This window comes from Acinonyx jubatus, chromosome A2 (genome assembly GCF_027475565.1).
Source record: "Acinonyx jubatus isolate Ajub_Pintada_27869175 chromosome A2, VMU_Ajub_asm_v1.0, whole genome shotgun sequence".
Taxonomy (NCBI): domain Eukaryota; kingdom Metazoa; phylum Chordata; class Mammalia; order Carnivora; family Felidae; genus Acinonyx; species Acinonyx jubatus.
The window spans coordinates 133597948-133622689 of NC_069383.1; the positions used below are offsets into that span (position 1 = coordinate 133597948).

At 41.8% G+C, this 24742-nt stretch overlaps 1 long non-coding RNA gene across 6 annotated transcripts in view; it reads left to right on the plus strand.

Moving 5' to 3' along the window:
• The window catches only part of LOC113593591 (uncharacterized), a 232346-nt gene that overhangs the window by 15098 nt on the left and 192506 nt on the right, over nt 1–24742 (plus strand). For 2 of the 6 annotated variants that reach the window (XR_008297074.1, XR_008297076.1), the window contains one exon: nt 12484–14063. The exons of 2 other annotated variants lie outside the window; for them this stretch is intronic. This is a non-coding gene — a long non-coding RNA (uncharacterized LOC113593591). Of the gene's footprint in view, nt 1–12483; nt 14064–15035; nt 16411–24742 lie in introns of those variants that run through there. 2 more of the 6 variants (XR_008297077.1, XR_008297075.1) reach the window with 2 other exon arrangements.

Genomic DNA, 24742 nt, shown 5'->3' on the forward strand with positions numbered 1-24742 from the left:
GCAGCCAGCTGCCATGTCATGAGGACCCTCAAGCAACCCTATGAAGAATTCTAATGATGAGGCCCCCCACTAACACTCAACACCAACTTGGTAGTCATCTGAGTGAACCATCTTAGAACTGGATCCTCCAGCTCCAGTGGTGTCTTCAGTTACTGAGACCTCATGAGAAGCCCTGAGCCAGAACCACACAGCTAAGCTTCTCCTCATTTCCTGACCTCTAGAAACTACAAGCGATAGTAAATTTTTTATTCTTGGGGCACCTGGGTATCTCAGTCGGTTGAGCAGCTGACTTTTGATTTCAGCTCAGGTCATGATCTCATGGTTTGTGCGATGTAGCTCCCATGTCAGGTTCTACACTGACAGGGCTGAGCATTGTTGTTTAGCCTGCTGCATTCGGGGGTAGTTTGTTACAAAGCAATAGATAACTAATGCACAGGGTGTGAAAGGTGATTCTAGCAAGCTTACATGAGGCAGTGGGGAAAATGAATGAGGGAAGACAGGTAAGGTTTGTAAATGTGGGCAACTGGACTCAATCCCATTGGGGAAACTTTGAGGATTGTTTAGTTTGTACTGAGAGTTGTGTCACAAAGGGGTGGGGAAGCTTGTGTATCTTCACACCAACTGCCCTTCCTCATTGACTGAAGATTGCCCAGGGGGCCATTAAATCCTCAGTACTTCCTGGCTGCCTTGCCCTTGGCCTTTGAAAGAATCAGAAAATCCTCAGAGAAACAGAAAGCTGTAGGTGGTTGAAATGGAGGGCTGTCAGCCTGTAAAAGAACTGTTCCATCGAGGCTATAGGTGAACCCAAGATGGGAGTGGATTGAGTGGATGATGGGGTGGATTATAGAGTGAGGCTTCAATACTGTCTGCCATACAGCTTCGGTCTTTTTCATTGCCACACTTGGAGCAGCCATGCCCAAACAATTCGAGAGGAGATTCCCACTGGTCTTCCATAGTCCTCTAGTCTAGAATATACTCCCCACTCTTTGTTCTGCCTTTTCCCTCAACACCGCTTTCCACCAAGTGAGGTCGTATATAACGCTCAAAGATCAAAGGTTAGCTTCCCAGGGAACCTTCCCTAATAATTCCTTGTTTGGCTAAGTTGCTGGTTGTTGCTTTACATAGTCACATGGATGGTAATCACTTCTTTATGTGTTTATCTCTCTGACTTGCCTGCTGGTGAACTTTTGCTCATCCTTAATACTCCCTGTGTCTGGCATATATTAGACCCTCAAAAAATAGGAGCTAAAAGAGCAGAACTAGAGGCCTTGAGGTAAAAGTGCAAACCTCACTGTTCCACAATAGTCCCTCAGAGCTTATGCTCCCTCAGAGGTACTCACAGACATGTGTTTTACAACGGGTAAAAGAATCGTATTTACATACTTCTGGATTACTTGGATTACTCTCTATAGAAGGAGTAATCCAAGTGAGAATAAAGATTTTGCCAAACTGGGTTTAGGAAGATAGAATTTTAATCTTTAAGCCATCCAGTACTTGAATTTGCTTACCGTATGTACTTTTTAAATTGTATTCTACTGGCTTGGTAGAGAAACTTTTTACTTAAAAAAAAAGGACTCTCCTCAGCAAAGTCATTGAACAGCTATGTTAAGTGTGGCATGAGGTTTGGTTCCCATTATTAAAGTTTGAAGGATATTGTTTATATGGGGAGAAGGGGGAGGGAAGTGACCAGCGCTATTTGAAAGCTGGCATTGTTTCTAAAGGTCCTTGGGGAATGTTACCATCCCCAAACATTAACAGATGTCATTCTCCTGTCCTGGATTGACCCAAGGCCCTTACCCATGGTTCGCTTGTGCAGCAATTTAGCTCGTGTGGATTTTGTCATCTTTCCCTCCAGGGCAGGACGAGCAAGTAGAAGAGAAGTGAGTTTCATTTTACCTCATTTTGCTTTGTTTTCCTCTCATCGCAGCCACTCTGCGGCTTATGTTTAGAGCATCCAATAGTTGCTGGACCTGGAGGATCCCTTCTTGTTGGATGCCAAGAGTTAAATGGATTCAGTGCATTTTCCAGGGGCCATTATGAAAGGTGCTAACAGATGTCGATTTCAGCTTTGTCATTAAAGTGCTTCTCAAAAGCCACCTGATGTCTCTGGGTTAGAGCTTTTCTTTCAGCCTTTTCTCATTACATTTTAGCTCTGTTTTGTGAATAAACCTTTGAAGAAATCTGAGAGCTATTTTGGAAACCCAAGGAGTAGAACACTTGAAACGTCTAAGCTCTGAAATATGCGTTTGACCTTATTCCTCATGCCAATGGTCCAGAGAAGGCAAAGGCAGATGCTGAGTACTTACTGTGCTCTGAAAGATGATATTTCTTTAAAAAATTAGCCATAAGTTTCATTATAATTGCATATATGCATACAATTACCCTCTGTGGTCTTTGTAAAAAAAAATTCTTAAGATTTGGTGTTAAAAATTCATGTCATGTTTGGAAGCTTTGAGTGGTTTTATTTATCCTAAAGGCAGATATAGTAAATCTAGTAATATGCATTCAAATACTCTTTCTTTCTATAGTTACCTGTCATAGAGACAAGGAATAAATACCAGTATAGCTTTACAATGTGCATTTTCAGACATGGCTTGGGACCTATCTGACTTCAAGTAAACCATAGAAATCTCTTAATTCAGCTGATTTCATTTCACTTTGGTTCTAGTTGACGCCACGTAGTTTTTGATGGGGGGGCTAATTCAATTAGGATTGTGTGCAGTATTTGACTTTCAGCTAGTAGGAAATGATCTGGTACAGACATAAAATGTCAAGGATAGACCTTGTATTTGCTGACCAAGTATCCCCGCCCTTTTTCTTAGAGAAAAGCAGCCCAAGTGTCCATGTAGGAACCACCAACCTGTCATTTTCAGTCTTTCTCCCACTCCCCTAGATGGGGATGATTTTACTTTGAGGCTCCTGTAGTGGGCACAAGACTCAGACTGGGCCAATCCAAAAGCCAGGTTTTACCAGATTATAATGATTGTTTCAGGGATGTATGGGCACCTGTCCTAAATCAAGCCTTCCTGAGAACTTTTGCTGGAATTAGCAGGGAAGAGTTGCACATATCTTCAGGATCTTGGATGCCAAGAATCTTAAACTCAGACTTGTCAGTGACCATGGTGGTAGAGAGAATCTTCCCTTGATATGAAGCACTTCAGAGAAAAGCTGAGGCAAGAGATGGTGAGAAAAAGTCCTGTGAGATCTAACCATGCCAGGAACAACTGACCTTAGCCTTCCCTCATAAATGAGCCAGTAAGGTCCCCTTTGTTGTTGTTATTGTTGTTATTTAAGCCCAACAGTTGGAGCCCAAACTAAACTACAGAACTGCGTGGGTGATCTTTCGGAGGGTGGACTGTGACCTCCTGAAGGCTTGACTGGGTCCTGGGAAGTGGGGTAAGGAGGGCTATAAAGAAATGTGCTGGTCTGGCTGTCACTCCAGTTCTTTGCCTGGAGCACCCTCATTTCTGGCAATTACTTTTTTTACTCATTTTTGGGTAGAGGGAGCCAGAATGAATGCAGAACACGTGCTGGGAGTCAAACCCCTGCTTTATACTAAGCCAACAACCTCATGCCAGTCCTTTCCAGGACTAAAAGCTTGAGCTTCCCATCTGTGGGCTGCATTTTCTTCAATGTTGGATCAAGGTGGATACGTTTCAAGTGGTTTTGAGGAGCCCTTGCCTCGAGGTCTTGGGGAGGAATTCACTACAGGAAATAAAGGACATTAAGTCATCACAGTTGGGGTTTCCCTCCTGCATTTCCCATCCTGTTCAAACTGCAGTGGTGTGTTCATAATTGCATTTGAAGAAGGAAAGAAAAGGCTTTTTCTTAACAGTGTTTGAAAACACCTTACATCTCTAAGCTTCCTTCTTGCTTGTTTCTCTGATATCTTCAAGATGTTAATCCCTGAGAACTTCATGTTGAAGTGTCTAGAGCCTGGTCTGCAACTCAGCTGAGCTAAATCTCTAGATTGATGCGTTGAGCCAAAGATGCTGTGTTTACCCTCTCCAATTTCTACATCGTTGGTTTGAGTTCTTGGTGGTGTTAATGATGTTCAGGTCACTGACTTCCTCTCTGAAAAGGGCCTACTTAACGTATGGCTTAATGTATTTCTTTCTTTTTAAAGGAAACTGTTAAATTTTTTGAAAATTACGTGAGTAGTACCTGTTCATTATAGAGATTTTAGAAAAATCAAAATATGGAGGGGGAAGTTATCTTCCATAGTCCCGCTACCTTAAAATAAGCCACTTTTCTGCTGAAATCTCTCTGATAGCTTTCCATTGCATTTGGAATTAAATCCCCTCTCCTGAGCCTGGCCCACCACCCCCCTGCCAGTCCCCAAGCATACCTTTTGGCCCCCTTGCATTCTATGACTTCCTTGACTTCTTTTAGTTCTTTGGAAGGGTTCATTTGCTTTCACTTCCAGACCTTTGTGCCTGTTGTTACCCTCCTTCTTCACTTTGCTAGTTGCTGCCTGCCCTTACAGTCTCAGCTTAGAGGACCTCTGGGAAAGCTGCTTTTCCCAAAGGGGACTTTATTAGGCACCCACTTCCAGAATATTCTCTATTGTCCTGAGCAGTATCCCAATTTAATTTTGTCACTTGTTTATTTACTTTTATTTCCCCATAGCTCCATGATAACAGAAACTAACCAAATATTTTTCAGCATTATACCCCCAGTGCTTAGTTCTCATCTGGTATAAAGTCATTACTCATTATAGATTGGCTGAATGAATCAACGTTGTTCAACAATTTGTTTTAAATTGAGACTTCATTTTTTAAAAAAGGTTTTAGGTTCCAAGTAAAGTTGAAGGGAAGGTACAAAATATTTCATATACCCCTTCTCCCTCATATGTACAGCCTACCTGATTATCAGCATGTCCCCCAGAATGGTACATTTGTTATAAGTGATGAATCTACAAGGATGAATTATAATCACCCAAAGCCCATAGTTTCTATTACAGTTTATTCTTTAAAAAAATTTTTTTTGTTTATTTATTTTTATTTCATTTATTTTGAGAGAAAGAGGGAGGTGCGTGTGTGTGCATGTGAGCACAGGCGCGGGCATGCGAGTAGGGAAGGGGCAGAGAGAGAGTGAGAAAGAGAGAATCCCAAGCAGGCTCTGCACTATTGGTGCGGAGCCTGATGTGGGGCTAGAACTCAGGAATCCTGAGATCATGACCTGGGCAGAAACCAAGAGACGGCTGCTTAACGGACTGAGTCACCCAGGTGCCCCATGTTACAATTTATTCTTGGTATTTGGACAAATGTATAATGATATGTATCCATCATTATGGTATCCTAACAGGGTATTTCTGCCACCCTAAAAATCCTCTGTGCTCTGCCTGTTCATCTCTCCTTCCCCTTCCCAGCAACCACTGATCTTTTTACTGTCTCGATAGATTTACTTTTTCCAGAATGTCCTATAACTGGAATCATACAGTATACAGCCTTTCAGGTTGGCTTATTTCACTTAATAATATGTACTTAAGTTTCCTCCTTGTCTTTTCATGGCTTCCTAGCTCATTTTCTTTTAGTGTGGAATAATAGTCTCTTGTCTGCGTGTACGACAGTTTACCCATGCATGAACTGAAGGACATCTTGCTTGCTTCCAGGTGTTGGCAATTGTGACTAACGCTGCTATAAACATCCAGGTGCAGGTTTTTGTGCAGACATACATTTTTAACTCTTTCGGCTAAATACCGATGTATGTGATTGCTGGATTGTATGCTAAGAGTATGTTTAGTTTTTTAAGAATCTACCCAACTGTCTTCCAAAGTGTCTGTACTATTTTTCTTTTCCACCAGCAGTAATGAGACTTCTTTTTTTTTTTTTTTATTTTTTTTTTAACGTTTATTTACTTTTGAGACAGAGAGACAGAGCATGAATGGGGGAGGGTCAGAGAGAGAGAGGGAGACACAGAATCTGAAACAGGCTCCAGGCTCTGAGTTGTCAGCACAGAGCCCGACGTGGGGCTCGAACTCACGAGCCGTGAGATCATGACCTGAGCCGAAGTCGGACGCTTAACTGACTGAGCCACCCAGGCGCCCCAGTAATGAGACTTCTTATTGTTCTGTATCCTCACCAACATTTAGTGTTATCAGTGTTCTGGATTTGGGCCATTCTAATAAGTGTTTAGTGGTATTTTGTTGTTTTTAATTTTGTATTTGTGTGATGGCATGATTTGGAGCATGTTTTCACATGCTTATTTAACATCTACATGTTTCTTTGGTAAGGTGTTTGTTAAAGTCTTTGGCCCGGTATTTAATTGTGGGCTTTTTTTATTATTAAGTTTTAACAGTTCTTTGTGTATTTTGGATAGCAGTTCTTTATCAGATATGTCTTTTGCAAATACTTTCTCCCTGTCTGTGGCTTGTCCTTTGACATTTTCTTTTGCAGAGCAGAATTTTTTTTTACTTTTAATTCTTTCATGGATTGTGCCTTTGGTGTCATATCTAAAAAAGTTATAACTATACCCACGGTCAGCTGGATTTTTCCTGTGCTGTCTTGTAGGAGGTTTATAGTTTGCATTTTTACATTTAAATTTGTGATCCATTTTTGAGTGAAGTTTTGCGAAGGGTATAAGGCCTGTGTCTAGGTTCACTTCTTTGCATATGGGTGTCTAGTTGTGCTGGAACCATTTATTGAAAAGACTATCTTCACATCTTTATATTTCCTTTGCTCCTTTTTGAAAACCAGTTGACTGTGTATACGTGGGTCTACTTCAGGGCTTTCTACTCTACTGCTATCAATGTACTCATTGATCTGCTTATGTATTCATTTGCAATACCATACTGTTTTGATTATTGTAGCTTTATAGTAAGCCTTGAAGTCAGGTAGTTTTAGTCCTCCAGCTTTGTTTTCCTTCAATATTGCGTTGGCCATTTTGCATCTTTTGCCTCTCTGTATAAACTTTGGAATCAGTTTGTTAATATCCATGAAATAACTTGCTGGGATTTTGATTAGGATTGCTTTGAATCTGTAGATTAAGTTGGGAAGAACTGACATCATGACAGTATTGAGCCTTCCTATCCTTCAACACAGACCATCTGTCCATTCATTTAGTTTCTGTGAACTTTTTGATATACCTCTTTGGTCTGTTTTTTCTCCAAAAATTTATTTTTTAAACATAGTTTGTGCCAATAGTTGAAGCTTTAGCCTTTCTTTGGGTGCACTGTTAAACCTTGATGCAGTAGGGAGAACAGTTTCTCCTTGTTTTAATTGCTGTCTCTTCCATGCTGGGCATTGCCATAATTTATGTTCCTTGCCCCTGCTCTGTGCCAGGCACTGTGCTGGATGCCTGTCCAGATGTTCAGATCTAGTGTATTGCCTAGGACTGGGCAGTATAGCAAGGCTATATTACTCCCATTCTCTAGGTAAGAGAATGGAGGCTTCTAGAAGTTAAGTAACTTACCCAAGGACACACAATGTTTAAGTATCTAAATTGAGGTCTGAACTGGAATTTGGAAGTATGAATTCAAAGTATTGCTTTACCCCTATGATTGTTGCCTGCCTATGAACACAGGCCAGACTGTAAAGATCCATATTCAAGTTGATCCATATTCAAGTTTTCACTGGATTCCAACAAAATAAAGAGCTTAAAAGATGAAATTGTCTCCTAATTCCATTAGCTTATCTGGATAGTGAGGTTGCATACATAATAGACATGAAATTGTAAGTAAAGGTTTGACCCATCTTCATGTGGAATGTCTTTCGTTGTTGCTGCTGCTGCATTGGAAGAGGTTGTTTAGCTGATCTGAGAATGAGATGTCTTCCTGAAGGATGACAAGGAAATAGTTCCTCACTTCCATGAAATAGAATTAAGTAATTTGATTTTAAAAACCAAGCCCTCCCTGTCCTGAAGGGAATGACAACCAAATTTTGGCCTGCTGAAATTAGGTTCTGCTTTAAATAAGGCACTGGTTTCCTGGCGGGCCAAACAAAGAAAATAGGTTTGTGGATGGTGGGTAGTTGAGCAGTAGTCTATGAGAAGAAAATCATAGAGAAAGGAGCCTAAAACCTGTGGCTCTGGGAAGAAGGGATTCGGCACTACCTAGGAGCTGTTTGGGAGGTGGTTGGTGAACTGGCCCTCAGAAGAAGCCCTGGGTCAGCACACTTATTAGCACACTACTCACTCCCACAAAATTACTAACTTCACATGGCATATGCCAAGCTCCAGCTGACTGACAGTCTAATCTTCATATAAGAGTATTTGAAGAACCCTTGGCAGGGACAGTCTGGCAGGAACACCTGACCCAAGGCCTTTCTCTGCCTCCATCTAAGAATTCATGAGTGTATCTTCCCTTCCTTCTCCCAGATCTACTGTAGATTTAAGGGGACCTCTTGAAGCAGGATGGAAATGAGCACCCTCCTGTTGTGAAATGGGACTGACCATGGAGCAGACATGTCTCTTAAGCCCACTTGAATGAAGAGCCTTGCTTTGGGTGGTTTCAGAATGTAAGACTGGAATCAGAATGCAGACAGCACGGTCCAGATACCCTTTCATCTTTCATAGAAATGGTGCCACAACTAAGCTGTTAGAGGGTGGTTTCTGATATGTGTTCTGATGAAGTCGTGTTTCAGCAGAATCTTGCACAACTCAAGGACAGTGGTGAGCCTTCCTCATGATTTTGTAGCATTAGTTATTTTTGCTTCTCTCTTTCTGCTTCCTGAATCTACTTACCCTTCCAGATTTTGTATTATGTTTGATCCTACCATGAAATTCTGATTCTGCTCTTCCTGTAATAAGTCCATCCTCCTCAGTATTTTGTGAAGCATCAGTCGTTTCCCTTTAGAGTTGGGATGCACCTCAGGAAAAGGTTGTATCAGTTATCTACAGCTAATTACTGTGACCTTCGGATACTGGAAGTAACCTTCCCTGCAATGGCAGCCATCTGTGAAAGTGTGCTTTGATGGTTTACCTTGTAGATTTATATCACAGCGCCTGGCACAGTGCCCATAGCTCCATCCTTTCCATCCTCATTTATGGAATGAATTAATAAGTTTTTGCATATTTGCATGAGTAAAAAAGCAAAAAAAAAAAAACAACACAACAAACCACATGCACCTATAAATATCACAGTGCAATTGGGAAGTTTAGAAATTGGCAGAGTGAAAGGAAAAGTCATTCTCTTATCTGAAGAGTCCACCAAATACACCAGTGAGAAGCAACATTGGTAACTGCCCGTCATGCCTCAGAGGTCACCGTATGTCCCATATCACCAGCCCAGACCAGTTCTCTTTGTCATGCCGTGCACAGGTGGAGCCTCTCCTAGGTAGCCCTTGTAACAGTGACAAACTCCTTTCTCACGGCTGTGACTTCCCATTTATTGCTTCTGTCTCCTATCTAAGTTTTATAACCTGTGCAACTTTGATGTCTAGACTGGCCTCACATTTAAAGAGTGAGTATATGGGGGATGAGGTAGTGGTAGCAGTCCTACAGCTAGAAGCACAATCCCTTTATTTCACCTTTGGTTCAGAATCTTTTCCTCTTTAACTTCCTTTCCTTTCCTGCAAATTAGGACTCACGTGCTCAGATGTTTTCTGAGGTTGTAGTGGGAAATATAAACGAGGGAAGATGCCAGGTTTAAGATAAAAGGGAGTGGTAGTGAGTGTGGTGAACTCAAGCCTGTGCTCCTTCTGAAGGACAAACGTACATTTTAGCTGTAAGTATTCATGCATGAGAGGGCATTGACAAACCTTCTCTTAGAGAAGTCTGAAGTTTGGGACTGAGTTGGGGCACCTGTGTCTCCTAAGGCCATGAACATGTAAAAATGTTCAGCTTTTGTATTTTGGCCGCAAATTTTTTAAAAAGTTGAAAATATCATGTGGACTAAATGGCACATGTATTCAACACCTGCCCATAGTCTTTCACTGGAAAAATTCTGCTTTATACTTCCCATTGAACTTGACTGCAAAGCTAGCACACACATGTATAAGTAGTGTCTCAAATCATTCGATATGTTTCAAAGTTTTAAGTTCCAGTTAGTTGACAAATAGTGTAATAATATTAGTTACAGGTGTACAACATAGTGATTCGGCATTTCTGTACTTTCCCTGGGCCTCATCAGGACAGGTGCACTCCTTAATCCTCATTACCTATTTAACCCATCCCCCACCCACCTCTCTTCTGGTAACCATCAGTTTGTTCCCTACAATTAAGAGTCTGTTTCTTGGTTTGCCTTTCTCTCTCTCTTCTCTTTTTTCCCCTTTGATTGTTTTGTTTCTTAGATTCCACACATGAGTGAAATCATATGGTATTTGACTTTCTGTGATTGAATTATTTTGCATAGCATAATACTCTCGAGCTCCTTCCATGTCACTGACAAATGGCAAGGTTTCATTCCTTTTATGGCTGAGTAATATTCCATAGTGTGTGTGTGTGTGTGTGTGTGTGTGTGTGTATCACATCTTCTTTATCCATTCACTAATTGATGGACACTTGGGATATTTCCATAATTTGGCTATTGTAGATAGTGTTGCTATAAACTTTGGGATGCGTGTATCCCTTTGAATTAGTGTTTTTGTATTTAGGTAAATACCAAGTAGTGGGATTGCTGGATCATTGGGTGGTTCTATTTTTAGCTTTTTCAGAAACCTCCATGCTATTTTCCACAGTGCTTGCACCAGTTTGCATTCCCACCAACAGTGCAAGAGGGTTCCCTTTTCTCCACATCCTCTCCAGCACCTATAGTCTCCTGATTTGTTCATTTTAGCCACTCTGACCAGTGTGAGGTGGTATCTGAGTGTGGTTTTGATTTGTATTTCCCTGATGAGGAGTGATGTTGAGCATCTTTTCATGTGTCTGTTGGTCATCTGGATGTCTTCTTTGGAAAGGTGTCTATTTGTGTCTTCTGCTCACTTTAATTGGATTATTCATTTTTGGGGTGTTGAGTTTTATAAGGTCTTTATATATTTTGTTTTCTAACTCTTTACTGGATATGTCATTTGAAAATATCTTCTCCCATTCCGTTAGCTGCCTTTTAGTTTTGTTGACTGCTTCCTTTGCTGTGCAGCAGCTTTAAGTAATTTGATATTTATCTGTGCCTCTCTATACTAATATCTGAAGATGATTTCTTTTCTAAAAACATCTTTATGTGAATTTAAAGTTCTCACTCTAATGCTACCCTTTCACTCTCTTGTGTTTTATTAAAAGAAACAAGGATGCGCTTAAATTTGTGTCTCTTTGCAAGTAGGAGAGTTAGTGGTCAAGAATACAGTCTCTGGAAACTTTATGCCTGGATATGTGACCTTGGGCAAACTACTTAGTCTTGCCATGCTTCAGTTTCTTATATATATCAAATAGAGATAATAATAGTACCTATTTCATAGAGTTGTTACAAGGATTAGCGGAGTTATGTGTAAATTGTTTAGATTAAAGCCAGGCACACAGTAAACACACAGTATTTTTTGCTATTTTTAGGATTATCTTGTTAGTATTTTTAGTGAATTGCTTATCCTTGGATCTGCCCATCGATTTTGTTTTTCGTGTAGATCACAGCTGAATGACGTTTGGTTGTATGGACTGCTTTTTACAACATGTTGGCAGATGAGTGTTAAGTGTAGCAAAACAAAATCCCCAGGTGTTCTCAGTTGGATATCCTCTTGTGGGACTCAGGAAGCCCCCAGGACATGTAGACACTGGCAAAAAAGAAGGGACAGAACTGGGAGAGACCTTCCAGAGACAGCTTCTGAAGTTCTGAGATAGGGGCCCAGGCTGATTTAAAACTGAGATCCCTTTTATACTAGACTGAAGCTATTTCTGATGTTGTCACCAATATGCCATTAAATACAGCAACCTCTGTTGCTCTGATGGCTTACTGGGCTATTCCTTTTTCTTAAAATTTCTACTAAGAGGTTTGAATCTTCATTTTCTGATGCTCTTGTCTTTTATTAACCTCATTCTTTATCGTTGAATGTAGTCATTATCTTGTAACACATATATACCATTTTAGAGCATACACTTTCTAGCTGGTTGAACAGCCTAGAACCTCCTGCTCAGGTAGAGGAACAAACCCATTTTATGTGGCAAGGGTGTGTCCAGAAATAAACCATGCAATATATTGCTTGTATTTCTTAATAGTGTACACAGCAAGGATGTGATAGCCTTTGTGTATTGTATGGTGGTAGGACCAGTCCAGGATCGGACCTCAGAAACAACTCACAGTTGGACTGCCTACCTGTAGCATGCCTTTGACTTGAGGCTACCTTGATATGTGCAGAACCCCTCTAAGGAAGAGGAGATGAGCACATCTATTCAGGTGGCAGGTAGGTGTCGTATGAAAGGACTGTGGAGCATCAGTGGGTTGTTGCCATGATGTTAAAATTGCCACATTTTCTCTTTGAGCTGTCAGAGAGGCAATGGTGGTTTCGCATGGAGAGGGGTTCTTCTTCTTTAGAAAGGTTCTTTCTTAGATGTTCTTTCTCTGACCCCTTCTTTTGTATGGATCTTCTCTTTCATTAATCTTTTCTCTTCCCTTTTCAGGGAAAAGGCTGGAAGGGATTTCACTTTCAGGGAAGAGGATGGAAGGACTTTACTGGGGTGTGCTCGCCAGACCCTGCCACTTCCCACACTAACATTTATGAGGTAGAAAGAAGAGAACTTGGAGAATCTGTGAAATTTGATGTGGAAGACCGAAGGGTGTGATCATTTCCTGAGGCAGGGGACATCTTGACAGGGTGACTATGGCAGGCACCCCTGGTCTCCTCGGTCTGCCCTAGGAACTCATTTGATGGTGGGCTATGTCTGTGAGATAAAGCATGGCTGGACAGTAAGAGGTCACTGGACTTCCACTGTGACCCCTTTGGGATTACTTCCCACATGCCTGGGCCTTATCACTTCCGTCGATCAGGACTTTCTCTTACTATAAAAAGTGCAATGGGACCAAAATCCATATTATCCACATCTCTGCTCATGTGCACCATGACCCTCTTATGCTTGGGATTAAGTGATTTCGTTAGAGTTTTGGGCTTTGGTTCGAGAATTTGATTGTTCTTTGATGTCTTCTCTGATTTGTAGGAAACCAAACTTTATTTCTCTATTTTGATTTGCTTTTTCTTGAAGTGTGATTTCCCCCTCGATTGAAACAGAAATGTTATCAAGAGTAGAAGCATCGTGGGCTGTCTCTTGGGTGTTCATTGTATGATGTCTTCGTGATAGCCCAATTACAGGGAACAAAGCATTTTAGGCGACATCTCACCGGAGACTTGTAAACCATATTGTCACTTTGATTTCTCTTCTATCGCTTATTTTTGTATTTTCTTTGCTTTGGCTACAGTCCTCCGTGTGGTTTTTAATCCATCCCAGGTGCTCAACTTTTAAAATGTATTTGTGTGGTCAACATGTTACACCAGAATGGCCTCTCTTAATCTGGAGTGAGTTTAGGGCTCATTTTACATGTGTTTGTACCAATTCTTGTTTCGAAAATTCAAAGGCCTTCCCATTTTTATGGATACTGTTAAGGAAGCTATTCATATCCTGGTAATCATATGATTAATACACACTCCATTTCATGGCTTCTAACATAGCCAACTGTAGATGAAATATTTTAGGTAGCTATGAATTCTATTTGAAGTTGTGATAAGAACTGACATTTATGTTTGCCACTGATAAAGGGATTTTTTAAATGTCCATTTACTGATTCAGCATTGGGAATTCTTTATAAGCGGAAAAGAAAATAACATGACTTTGACATCTTGGCCTCTGTTGCTGCAGAGTCTCTACCCTAGGCCTTAATGCAGCAAGGGTGATGACTTTGCTGTCTAATAGAATTTCTTGCAATACTAGAAATGTTTTACCCTGTATTGACCAATATGGTAGCCCCAGTAACCACATGTGACTGTTAAGTGTTTGAAATGTTGCTAGTGTGCCTTACAAACTAAGATTTTGGTTTCCTTTTATTAATCTAAATTTAAATAGTCACATGCATCTTGTAGCTAGTTGTAGTATTCATGAACAGAAGGTTGATTATAGAGACTTCTGTTAAGTTTGTGAATTATTTTCCTGTTCTTCCTCACCTTGTATTTAAATCTGCCTTGAAAAATAAATAATGATGGTGATAATAACATTCTTGAGTCCTTATTATGTTCTGTGTGTTGTCTGTGCTATGTGTTTTAACATGCATTGCCTCATTTAACCTTAACCTCAAACTGTAAGAGAGCTACTATTTCCATTTCTGCTTTTTTGTTGTTAAAGGGGAGACAGAGAGAACGGAGTTAACGTGCCCATGGTCACCCAGGGAATTGGTGTTGTAGCCTGAGGCCAAGTGATTCCACATGGGTGCTTTTGTATCTCTACCAGACGCTAAGCTGTTTATGCTTCTCCCTTGTTTATGATTTGTCTAAATGGGAGCTGTAGTAATTCCCTAGGGCTGCCATAATAAACTACCACCAATTGGGTGGCTTAGAACAACAGACATTTATTGTCTCGCTGGCTGTTTTGGAAGCTACTACTCACAGGGCCCTGTTACCTCTGAGAAAATGTGGAGAAGAGCCCCTCCTTGCCTCTTCCTGGCTTCTGGTCGTTTGCTGACAATATGTCTTCAGCATCCTTGCCTGTAGGTATGTCACTCCCGTCCTTGTAGTGACATGGTGCCTTCCTGTACGTCTCTGTTCATGTGGCTTCCTTCTTATGAGGACAACAGTCACATGGGATTAGGGGCCCATCTTCCTCCAGTGTGAACCCATCTTAAGTGATTACATCTGTGAGAGCCCTTTTAACCAATAAAGGCACATTCTGAGGGATTAGGGGTTAGGACTTTAACATATCTTTTTAGGGGGACAAATTCAATCTAAAACAGGAGCCTACTTTATTTTGTTAGGATTAGTGACTTTTCTGCATTCTTACATAATTTTATACCACAAATGTCTGGAAGCACAGTATCACAATGGGGAGAGCATTACACTGGGAATCAGAAGACCTGGGGTTTGAATCCTGGGAGTACCTTAGTCCCACCATTCCTTGGTCTTCTCATCTGTAAAATGGGGATTGCAAAAGCAGCCATCTGATTCCCCATTTCTCTCCTTTTTTTCTGTCAGATCTTGCCAAGGGAAGGGAGCACACAGGCTGCGACCAGCACAAAGCCATTCCTTCCATAGGCTGAGCCTTTGAATTAGTGGCAGTGGCTTTTTCTCTCACAGCTCCTGTCTCCGTGCAAATGTCAGGACGCAGCACTTCCCACAAGTTCGGGGGGAAGGCAGGGAAACGTCATGGCAGAAGGCAGTATGACTTTGCACTCGCACAGGTTTTCAAGACTCCCAAGATGCCGTTGTGTTGCACAATGGCTGATCCTGGTCGAAGAGGAGGAAGCAATGGGGCTAAGAGGCACCACCACGTGGCGGGATGCTGTGGAGAGAAAGCTGAGCAACAGAAGGCCCTGCTGTGAATCCAGCTACAGTGTCCAGCTGCGTGACCACAGGGGACAGACTCCCTCTCTGTCCTCAGTCATCTCCTCTACTGTCACATGGAATTAGATTCTGTGCTCACTGAGCCCTCGTCTGCCCTTCCTCTTATTGACTGACGTGGAGTTCAGCCGAAGAAAAGTTTGCTTGTTTGGCCCACAGTCATTTTCATCTTTTTCAGATTTGGCATTTCTTTGGAAGAGCGGAGGGAAAGTTTGTTGATTACATGCAGTCTGCAGCTTAGTGCTGGTACCTCCTTGGAAGCTAAGGAATGTTTGTTATATGTGTGCTGCTCATCTTCCTCATGTCTAGAAGCCAAAACTTCAAATGCCTGTACTGCTGCTATCTAAAAAGTCTGGCAGTAATTCTTCTCAGTACCTCTTAATCAGTGTTCTTGCAGTAAGTGGTGTGGGGTGCTCTCCTCTCTACCCTCCAGGCCTCAGTCTTCTAGGGCAGTTCCACAGTTCAGTGACTCAAGTCTTTGTGTGTAGCTTAGCAGCTAGAAAAAGACACAGGACATCAGTGGGCAAATAAAGAAGAGCTGGGGACTGTACCCATTCTTGTCTTCAAGATTAGCCGTGCCTCAAATTATAAACAGAGACAGAATCTTGACTTTTCACAGTATTTTTTCCAGCATTGGAAAGCCAGCGGCAAAAGATGTCCATTACTCTAGTCATTAGCTGCTGTGGTCTGAGCAGACCTGCTCAGATTGTTAGATGTCTATTTGTTCCCACACTCTGCAACTTAGTTTCATAAAGAAGCTGACTTGCTGGAGTAGAAGTAGTGTCCAGTGATTTGAAGAATGCCTTGAAAAAGTAATGATTCTCAGGGCACCTGGGTGGCTCACTCGGTTAAACACCCGACTTGAGCTCAGGTTATGATCTCACGGTTTGTGAGTTTGAGCCCCACATCGGGCTCTGTGCCAACAGTGTGGAGCCTGGAGCCTGTTTCAGATTCTGTGTCTCCCTCTCTGCCTGTCCCTCCCCCTCCCCCCCCCCCCCCCCCGCTCATGCGCTCTCTCTTTCAAAAATAAACATTTAAAAAATGATTCTTATTTATTTAATTATTTTTAAAGTTTATTTATGTATTTTGCGAGAGACAGACAGACAGACAGATGGAGCGGGCGGGGGGGGGGGGGGGTGGGAAAGGAAGAGAGAGAGGGAGAGAGAATCCCAAGCAGGCTCTGTGCTGTCAGTGCAAAGCCCAGTGTGGGGCTTTATCACACAAACCAGGAGATCATGACCTGAGGCAAAATCAAGGGTCGGAAGCTTAACCAGCAGATCCACCCAGGCCTCCCAATAATGATTCTCTTTTAAATGGACATCTCTTAATTTGTTATGCAGCATTTCTTCTTAAAATACGATTTTTCCTTTCAAAGATTTTGTGCAAAATGTACACTAACCTTGCTCCTCAGAAGGAGAAGAATTCCTTAGAATTCTTGAGTGAAAATTTATCTTCCAATTATGATTATGTCAATTTCCTAAATCATGTAATAGCATTTTAAAGGAGTTTAATGTTTATTTAATATGCAGCACTGGGTTAGGTTGCATTTAGATGGAAATAAGGGAAAAAAATCCCCAGACAGCAGTGGCTTAAAGAAGGCTGAAGTGAATTTCTTTTTCATATTTTAGAAGCTAGGGGAAGTCCATCGAGGGATGGTATATGGCATCAGAGAACAAGGTCTCTTCTATACTGTTTTCCTGTCACATGTATTTTCTTTTCCATGTACGTCTCCTGGTCCAAAATGGCTGCTCACTTCCAGCCATTACATCAGTATTTTAGCCCGCAGTAAAGATAATGGAGTTGCAAAGGGCGCTCTCCCTGGTAAGGAACTTTGCTACAAGTTGCACACGCCATTTCTGCTTATATCCTATAAATCACTTAGGGCCAAGGTTATAACTAGTTGTAAAGAAGGCTAGTGAATGTAGATTTTATTCCAGGTTGCCTTGTGCACAGTTGAAAAAACAAGTGTTCTTTGATTGAAAGAAGAGTAGAAAGGATTTTAAGAGAACAGGTAGTGGCCTCTCCTCAAGCACTGTGTCCCAGGCCAAGCAGGTGTTAAGCTGTCTGTTCTCTGCTTAACTCTTGAGTCTCATCTTTCAAATCATTTTTTTCATGAAAATTCTAATGTCCTATAGAATGACCTCTCAGTTTTTCAGACTGCACTTTACTGGCATTGAACCTTTATCTGAGCTGTTTCCCAGTCTAGAATGCTCTCCTCTTTCTCACCCTGATCCCATATTCAACTCTGACTTGGCTTCTGGATCTTTGTTCAAGTTCCATATTTTCAACTAACACTTATATGGTCCCATCCACGTAAGGTTCTATCATCAAATGTTTTTCTAGAACCATGTTCCCTTTCCTTAGAGCATTCATCACTGTCTTCATTTATATCTGTCTGGTGACCTATGACCTCCCAATCCATGAGACTATCGGTACTCCCTGAGGGTAGAAATTATGCTTGTGGTTTTCACTGCCAAACCCTCTGGGCTATCAGAGTGCTCGGCATATGATAGACATTTAATAAATATATGTTGAATGAATGAATGTATCAATAAATGCTCTGACAAAAAAATTAGTAGTTTCACTAGAGTGAGACAATATACAGAGTTTACTTAGTACATGCATGAAATATATGCAAACAGATAAAATCATTAAAGAAAAAAATTGAGAGTGAAGCAATCTACTGAATCAGTATATCTCTCTGATAGGTTCCATTTTGCCTTCCACCATGATTTTTTGTTATTGTTGTGATTTAGATTTAGCATAATAGTAAATCCGGTCTTCACATTAGTGACAATGGTGGTTCTCTCTGAGTAATGAGTTTGTTGATAAGCTTTACATTTTTCCAATAGGCTCTGTTGGTGTTGTTTTGATCTGATCATGCACATGAGGGAATGTGGTTCTGTTCCTACCTTGTACATACAGCTCTATTCTCTCTGTGTTGGTTTTCTCATTTAGAAATGGGCATAGTAAGAGCACCCAACTCTTAGATATGTATTGGTTTGGATAGACTGTGCTGCCCTAACATATCCTCCCCAAACTCAGACGCTCAACCCAACAAGGTTTATTTTTCATTCACACAAAATCTGCTGTGAGTCAGGGGGCTCCCCAGGGCAACTGCTATCCATCCACCGGCTCAGCAGTCATCCAGGTCACCTCAATCTTGTGACATTGCCACTTCAATGCATACCTTGCTGGAAAAGGAAAGAGAGCTGGAAGACAGGGATCATTATTCCTCAGCTCTTAAATGCTTCAGGTTGGAAGGGACACATGGCACATCTGCACAGAGCCCATTTGTCAGAGCCAGTCACACAGCCCCCTCTAATGCAGAAGACAGGAAAAAGCAGGGGAGCACATGAATTTCAGGGGGCAGAGAATGTATCAATCATGGGGCAACTGCACCAGTTAAATAATGGTTGATGCTGATGGGGATGATGGCGATGACAACGCCAACAACATTCTGATAGCCATTCCCTTGAGAGCACACATTTCATTTCCCTTGATCCGTCACACTCCCTGCCTCTCCAAACAGGCAGTAATTAATACCACAAAGACCCTGAATAATATGTTTGCTTTATAACAGAACACACAAAAAAGAGCCTTGATGAGTGCTAGCCGTGTTGATGATGACGGGATTCTAATGAAGGAGTGAGAAATTGCAGCTAGATGTACCAGAGAAGTCTCCATAGAAATACTGAATACATTTGAACTGAATACATACAAATACTGAATACGTATGTGTGTCAAATAGGATTTCAAAGAGTAGGGGAAGTAGTCAGAAGGGAGGATGTTGGGAATTCCAAATAAAGGACTAGTAGGAGCAGTGCTCCTGAGGCATCACAATGTCACCTGTGTTGGAGGGGAATGACACACAGCCTGGCCAGTAGAGAGGGAGTGAGGTGGGCATGAGAATCCCCTTGAAGGGATTGTCAGGATTGTTGAGTCGCTGCTAAGAAAGTCTTCTTCAACTAGAAAGATGCTGCAGCCCTTCTGTCCGCAAATTCCTGGTCTCCACTTGGCTCTCCTTCGCTGCTCCAGCTTTCCGTGTACCAGATCCCAATGAAAGGAAGGCACTCACATTTTTGTGATCTGTTCATCTGATACTCTATGAACAAAGAAAGCCTGTTACTCCCCCAGACCTACGCTATGATTTCGGTACACTTTGTAATAAAAATATGGCAAATGACTTTGAAAAAAAAATATCTTCTTATTTTTTGGATACTTTCATTGACTCTCCCTGTTCTTCTCTAGTAGTTGGTAGGGTTGGGTAGGGTAGGATTCCGTCTCTCTCATCTATTTGGGGAAAATAGGTTTGTAAGAGATTTTTGATTTGTCTTTTCATCTGTTGGTTTTCAAGTTTTCAGAGAGTGAGCGAATGTCACTGGGCTTTGCTGTCCTTTCTTTTCCTGAGGAACATGTCCTTTCTATCTCTGTGGAAACTCTCTGGAACTGTTACCGGTATTGTTGCTAGAAGTGACTGATGCTTTGTGCTGTAGGAATTACTGCTTCCTCCTGGAAATGTGAGGCATTGCTACTTGATTGGACTAGATTCTCTTAGGGAGTGTTCTAGGTTTCTTCTAAAAGTTACATTTCCCTTGGCTAACATTAACAACTCAGGCAACAACAGATGTTGGCGAGGATGTGGAGAAAGAGGATCTCTTTTGCACTGCTGGTGGGAATGCAAACTGGTGCAGCCACTCTGGAAAACAGTATGGAGCTTCCTCAAAATACTAAATATAGAACTACCCTACGACCCAGCAATTGCACTACTAGGTATTTATCCAAGGGATACAGGTGTGCTTTTTCCAAGGGACACATGCACCCCCATGTTTATAGCAGCACTATCAACAATAGCCAAAGTATGGAAAGAGCCCACATGTCCATTGATGGATGCATGGATAAAGAAGATGTGGTATATATATACAATGGAGTATTAAACAGCAATCAAAAAGAATGAAATCTTGCCATTCACAGCTACGTGGATGGAAGTAGACAGTATCATGCCAAGTGAAATTAGTCAGAGAAAGACAAAAATCATATGACTTCACTCATATGAGGACTTTAAGAGACAAAACAGATGAACATAAGGAAAGGGAAGCAAAAGAACATAAAAACAGGGAAGGGGACAAAACACAAGAGACTCTTAAATGTGGAGAACAAACAGAGGGTTCCTGGAGGGGTTGTGGGAGGGGGGATGGGCTAAATGAGTCAGGGGCATTAAGGAATCTACTCCTGAAGTCATTGTTGCACTACATGCTAACTAATTTGGATGTAAGTTAAAAATAAATAAATAAATAAATAAATAAATAAATAAATAGATAGATAAAAGCCAGATTTCTCATGATATCCCAAGAAGAAAGAGAAGAGAGAAAACTCATGGTGGAATGTAAAATGCGGAGTAGCCCAGCTCAGAGGATGAAGCTCCACCAGGAGTCTGTGGAGACTCAGGGGAAGAACATCGCCCCAGGCAGAACGTGGTGACTACCACTATTGCATGCCATGGACACATCCTCCCAAATGTGATTGGGAACAAAAATGAAGGCTCTCAGGGTGTATCGGTACATTAATCAAGGGAACCGGGATCCTCATGCTTTCTTTATGCATGCAGGAATAAATTAAAGTTAAAAACAATCCATCATAGCCACTCCAAGGTGCAGGCCCCTTGCTTGGAAAACGAAAAGCAAGGGAAGAGAATTGCATCTGGTAGGAAGGCATGTTGTTCTGGAACCAGCCGAATTAATGAGTACTTAGAAGAGGTCTGGCAGCCAAGTGAGTTGTCAGCTTGTTGGTATCACTCTAGTGGCTGGGGAATTTGAGATAATGGGAAAAGAAAGGGAGGATTGGGGCATTACAGGCTGAGAGAGAGCAGGCTGTATCAGATGCCCATGGGAGCAGAGAGCTTAGATGTCATTATAAAAAAAATGACCTGACTAGCAACAAAGATTGATGATAAAAGAAGAAAGGAAAGGGAAGGCCCTTTTGAAAGGGCTTTTGCCTTGATCAGGGGGTAATTTATTTACTGTTTAACATGGCAAGAGATGCAAAATGAGATTCCGGGGTTGGATAGGGGGTTTTCAGATTTGGCAGTCAGTTGGGGGCTTAAAATAGAGTTTTCTGAACCCTAGGCCAAACAGGTATGGCAGTTTAGCAGTGTGTGCACGAGGAGGAATTAGCCTACAGCAGTGTGGGAGGACAGACATCTGGTGGCTGACGCTGCACGTGGATTTGCAAATAGAATGTGGAAGATCTGAGACCAGACCAAACAAGGAGCACTGCCAAAGGTGTACGGAGGAATGTCTCTGGGCCACAGTGTGAAGTAGGTTTTCATCAAAATAATAACTCTCATTTGCTGAGATTTAACCAGCAGTATTTATATTTTTAATTTTTTTCAAGTTTATTTCCTTATTTTGAGAGAGAGACAGTGTGAGCATGGGAGGGGTAGAGAGGGAGGGAGAGAGAGAATCCCAGGCAGGCTCCGCACCTCCAGCACGGAGCCCCATGCGGGGCCCAAACCCGCAACAACTGTGAGATCATGACCTGAGCCGAAACTAAGAGTCAGACGCTTAATCAACTGAGCCACCCAGGAGGCCCTTCATCAGGAGTATATTATTTTACTTAATCCTTATAACAAATTATGAGTTAGTTGAAATTATTTTGGCTCTTTTATAGATGGATTAGAGGAAGACTCAGAGATGTTAAGTGATGTGAGCAGAGCACACAGCTAAGATGAAGGGGCTTGAGATGAGAGGTACTGAACTCAGAGTTCAAGCTCTTTTTTTTCTTTAATGTTTTCCTTTATTGTTGAGTGAGTGAGAGACAGAGTGTGAGTGGGGAAGGGGCAGAGAGAGAGGGAGGCAGAGACTCTGAAGCGGCTCCAGGCTCTGAGCTGTCAGCACAGAGCCCCACGTGGGGCTTGAACCCACTAACCGCAAGACCATGACCTGAGCTCAAGTCTGACGGTTAAGTGACTGAGCCACCCAGGTGCCCCTTGAGTTCAAGCTCTTAACTGCTGCCTCTTTTATGGGACTCTAAGGGATAGTGTACATGAATGAAGATCAAGGTAAACATATCCTGCCTCAGGCAGGGGTTAAAGGGCAAAAATACATGTTGAAAACCATGTTGTTTCCTATATACTTTTCTTGACTCTGTTGCCTCAGATCCCTGGCCTAATCTTTGTTTTGTTTTGTTTTGTTTATTGTCTTTTCCCCTTCCTTTATTCATACCTGCCTCTTAGACTGTGGTTTTGATCTACCTTCTCATTCAGTTTTGCTTTTTGTTTACAGCCCAACAGTCATCATAGGATAGTAATTAAAAGTGTGGCTTCTGATGCGGGGTTGCCTGGGTTCAAATCCCAGCTTTGCTACTTGACTAGCTGTGATGGCCTCTTACGCTTCAGTTCTGTCATCTGTCTTATTTATCATGCCTGTATAACAAACCACCGCACAGCTCAGTGGCTTAACGTAACCACAACTACTTCGCTGTTCACAGTCCTGCCATTTGGCCAGGGCTTGGCTGGTCTCTGTTCCCTGTGGTCCTCTAACTGGATGTGAAGGAGCCAAGACCGCCTCATTCACAGGCCTGGGGACCTTAGGTGGGGTGGATGGAACAGCAGAGGACTGATTGACTCTTTCTGTTTCTTCATGGTCTCTCATCGTTCAGCGATGTAGCCCGTGCTTCTTCACACGGCATCTGGATCTCAAAAAGGCACAAGGAAACCTGCGGAATCTCTTAAGGGGGTAGGCCCAGAAATCACATAATGTCATTTTGGTTGCTTTTTTTTTTTTTTTTTTTTTTTTTTTTTTTTTTTTTTTTCGGTCTGAGAGTGTCATGAGGCCAGTCCAGTTTCAAGGAAAGGGAAACAGCCTCCCACCCCCCACCTTGGTGTTAGGAATAGCATGTGTGTCAGGGATAGGTGGAATTGTGGGAACCTATTTTTGTAGATCATCTATCACATGAAGATCCTTGGGTTGTGGAGACAGGTAGTTCGTAGTATCCTGACCACAACTTCCTGAGTTGTCAGGAGAAAAGTGTAACTTGGTAGAGACTCTGAGATTCTTTTTTGAGATAAAATACACATCAGTGCAGATTTCGAGCAGGACATGAATTTACTGGCAGCGAACCCTCAATATAAGCCAACTGGATGTATTAAGGTAAAAAAAATGAAAACAAATACCATTTAGGTGACATTTGGTTTCCTTTAAAGGCAGAGGCATGCTAAGTGTTTCCAAATAGCTCATTCCTCCATAGCCATATAAATTATAATTTGATTTCCATGGGGGTTTAAAAAGATTATTACTGGGGCGCCTGGGTGGCTCAATCGGTTGAGCATCCGAGTTCAGCTCAGGTCATGATCTCACCACTTGTGGGTTCGAGCCCCACGCCGGGCTCTATGCTGGCAGCTCAGGGCCTGGAGCCTGCTTCGGATTCTGTGTCTCCCTCTCTCTCTGCCCCTCCCCCGCTCACACTCTGTCCCTCCCCCGCTCACACTCTGTCTCTCTCTGTCTCTCAAAAATAAATATTAAAAAATTAAAAAAAGGAAAAAAGATTATTATAGGAATGAGTTTGAAATAAAGCCAACTTGCCTAAGAAATCCGGAGTTTACAGGTTCTTCTTGTAAGTAGCTTATTGTAGACAACATGGAATAGTTTCTGTCTACCGCTTTGACAAAACCTATGTCACAGTATGTTACATGTATCATAAATATGTGGACCCAATCAGTGCAGGTGCACTCATGATGATGATTGCTGAGAGGTGTCAAAACTTCTGAAGAAAAACCCATGAGTGATGGGGTATATAAAGTCATACAAGGTAGAATGAGACAGGGGCCTCAATAAATCCAGTAAGCTAAATATCCTGAATCTCATGTCTTATTATAGATATGAAGATTCCTTTTTTTCCTTTTTCCTGGAGGCTCTTCTCTATAGCATTTCATGCCCCGCTTCATAGACACAGAGCTGCGTGCTGAGTTCTCTAGGCCACCTCCATGGATGACCATTATATGCCCATTTGACTTACATGACATCAAGTACACACAACAGGTAAGCCCCCAGTTACTGCATTCATGGATGAAATTAGTCCAATTATATAGGAAAAACACAGAGGAAGAATGGGTAAATGATTTCAGAGGTTTCACCAACATGGAAAGTGACACTTCACTCCTTGTTCAGGAGGCAATTAAGATTTCTTCATGCTCTGGAAAAATCTAGAGGCCATGAGAAAGGTTGACTACTAATTAGAATGTATTCTGGGTGATCTAGATGTAATTTAGATGGTGCAGGAATTTCATCTTCAGATGCTAATATCTTGGTAAGATTAGACTCTACCTTCATACTTCTACTGTT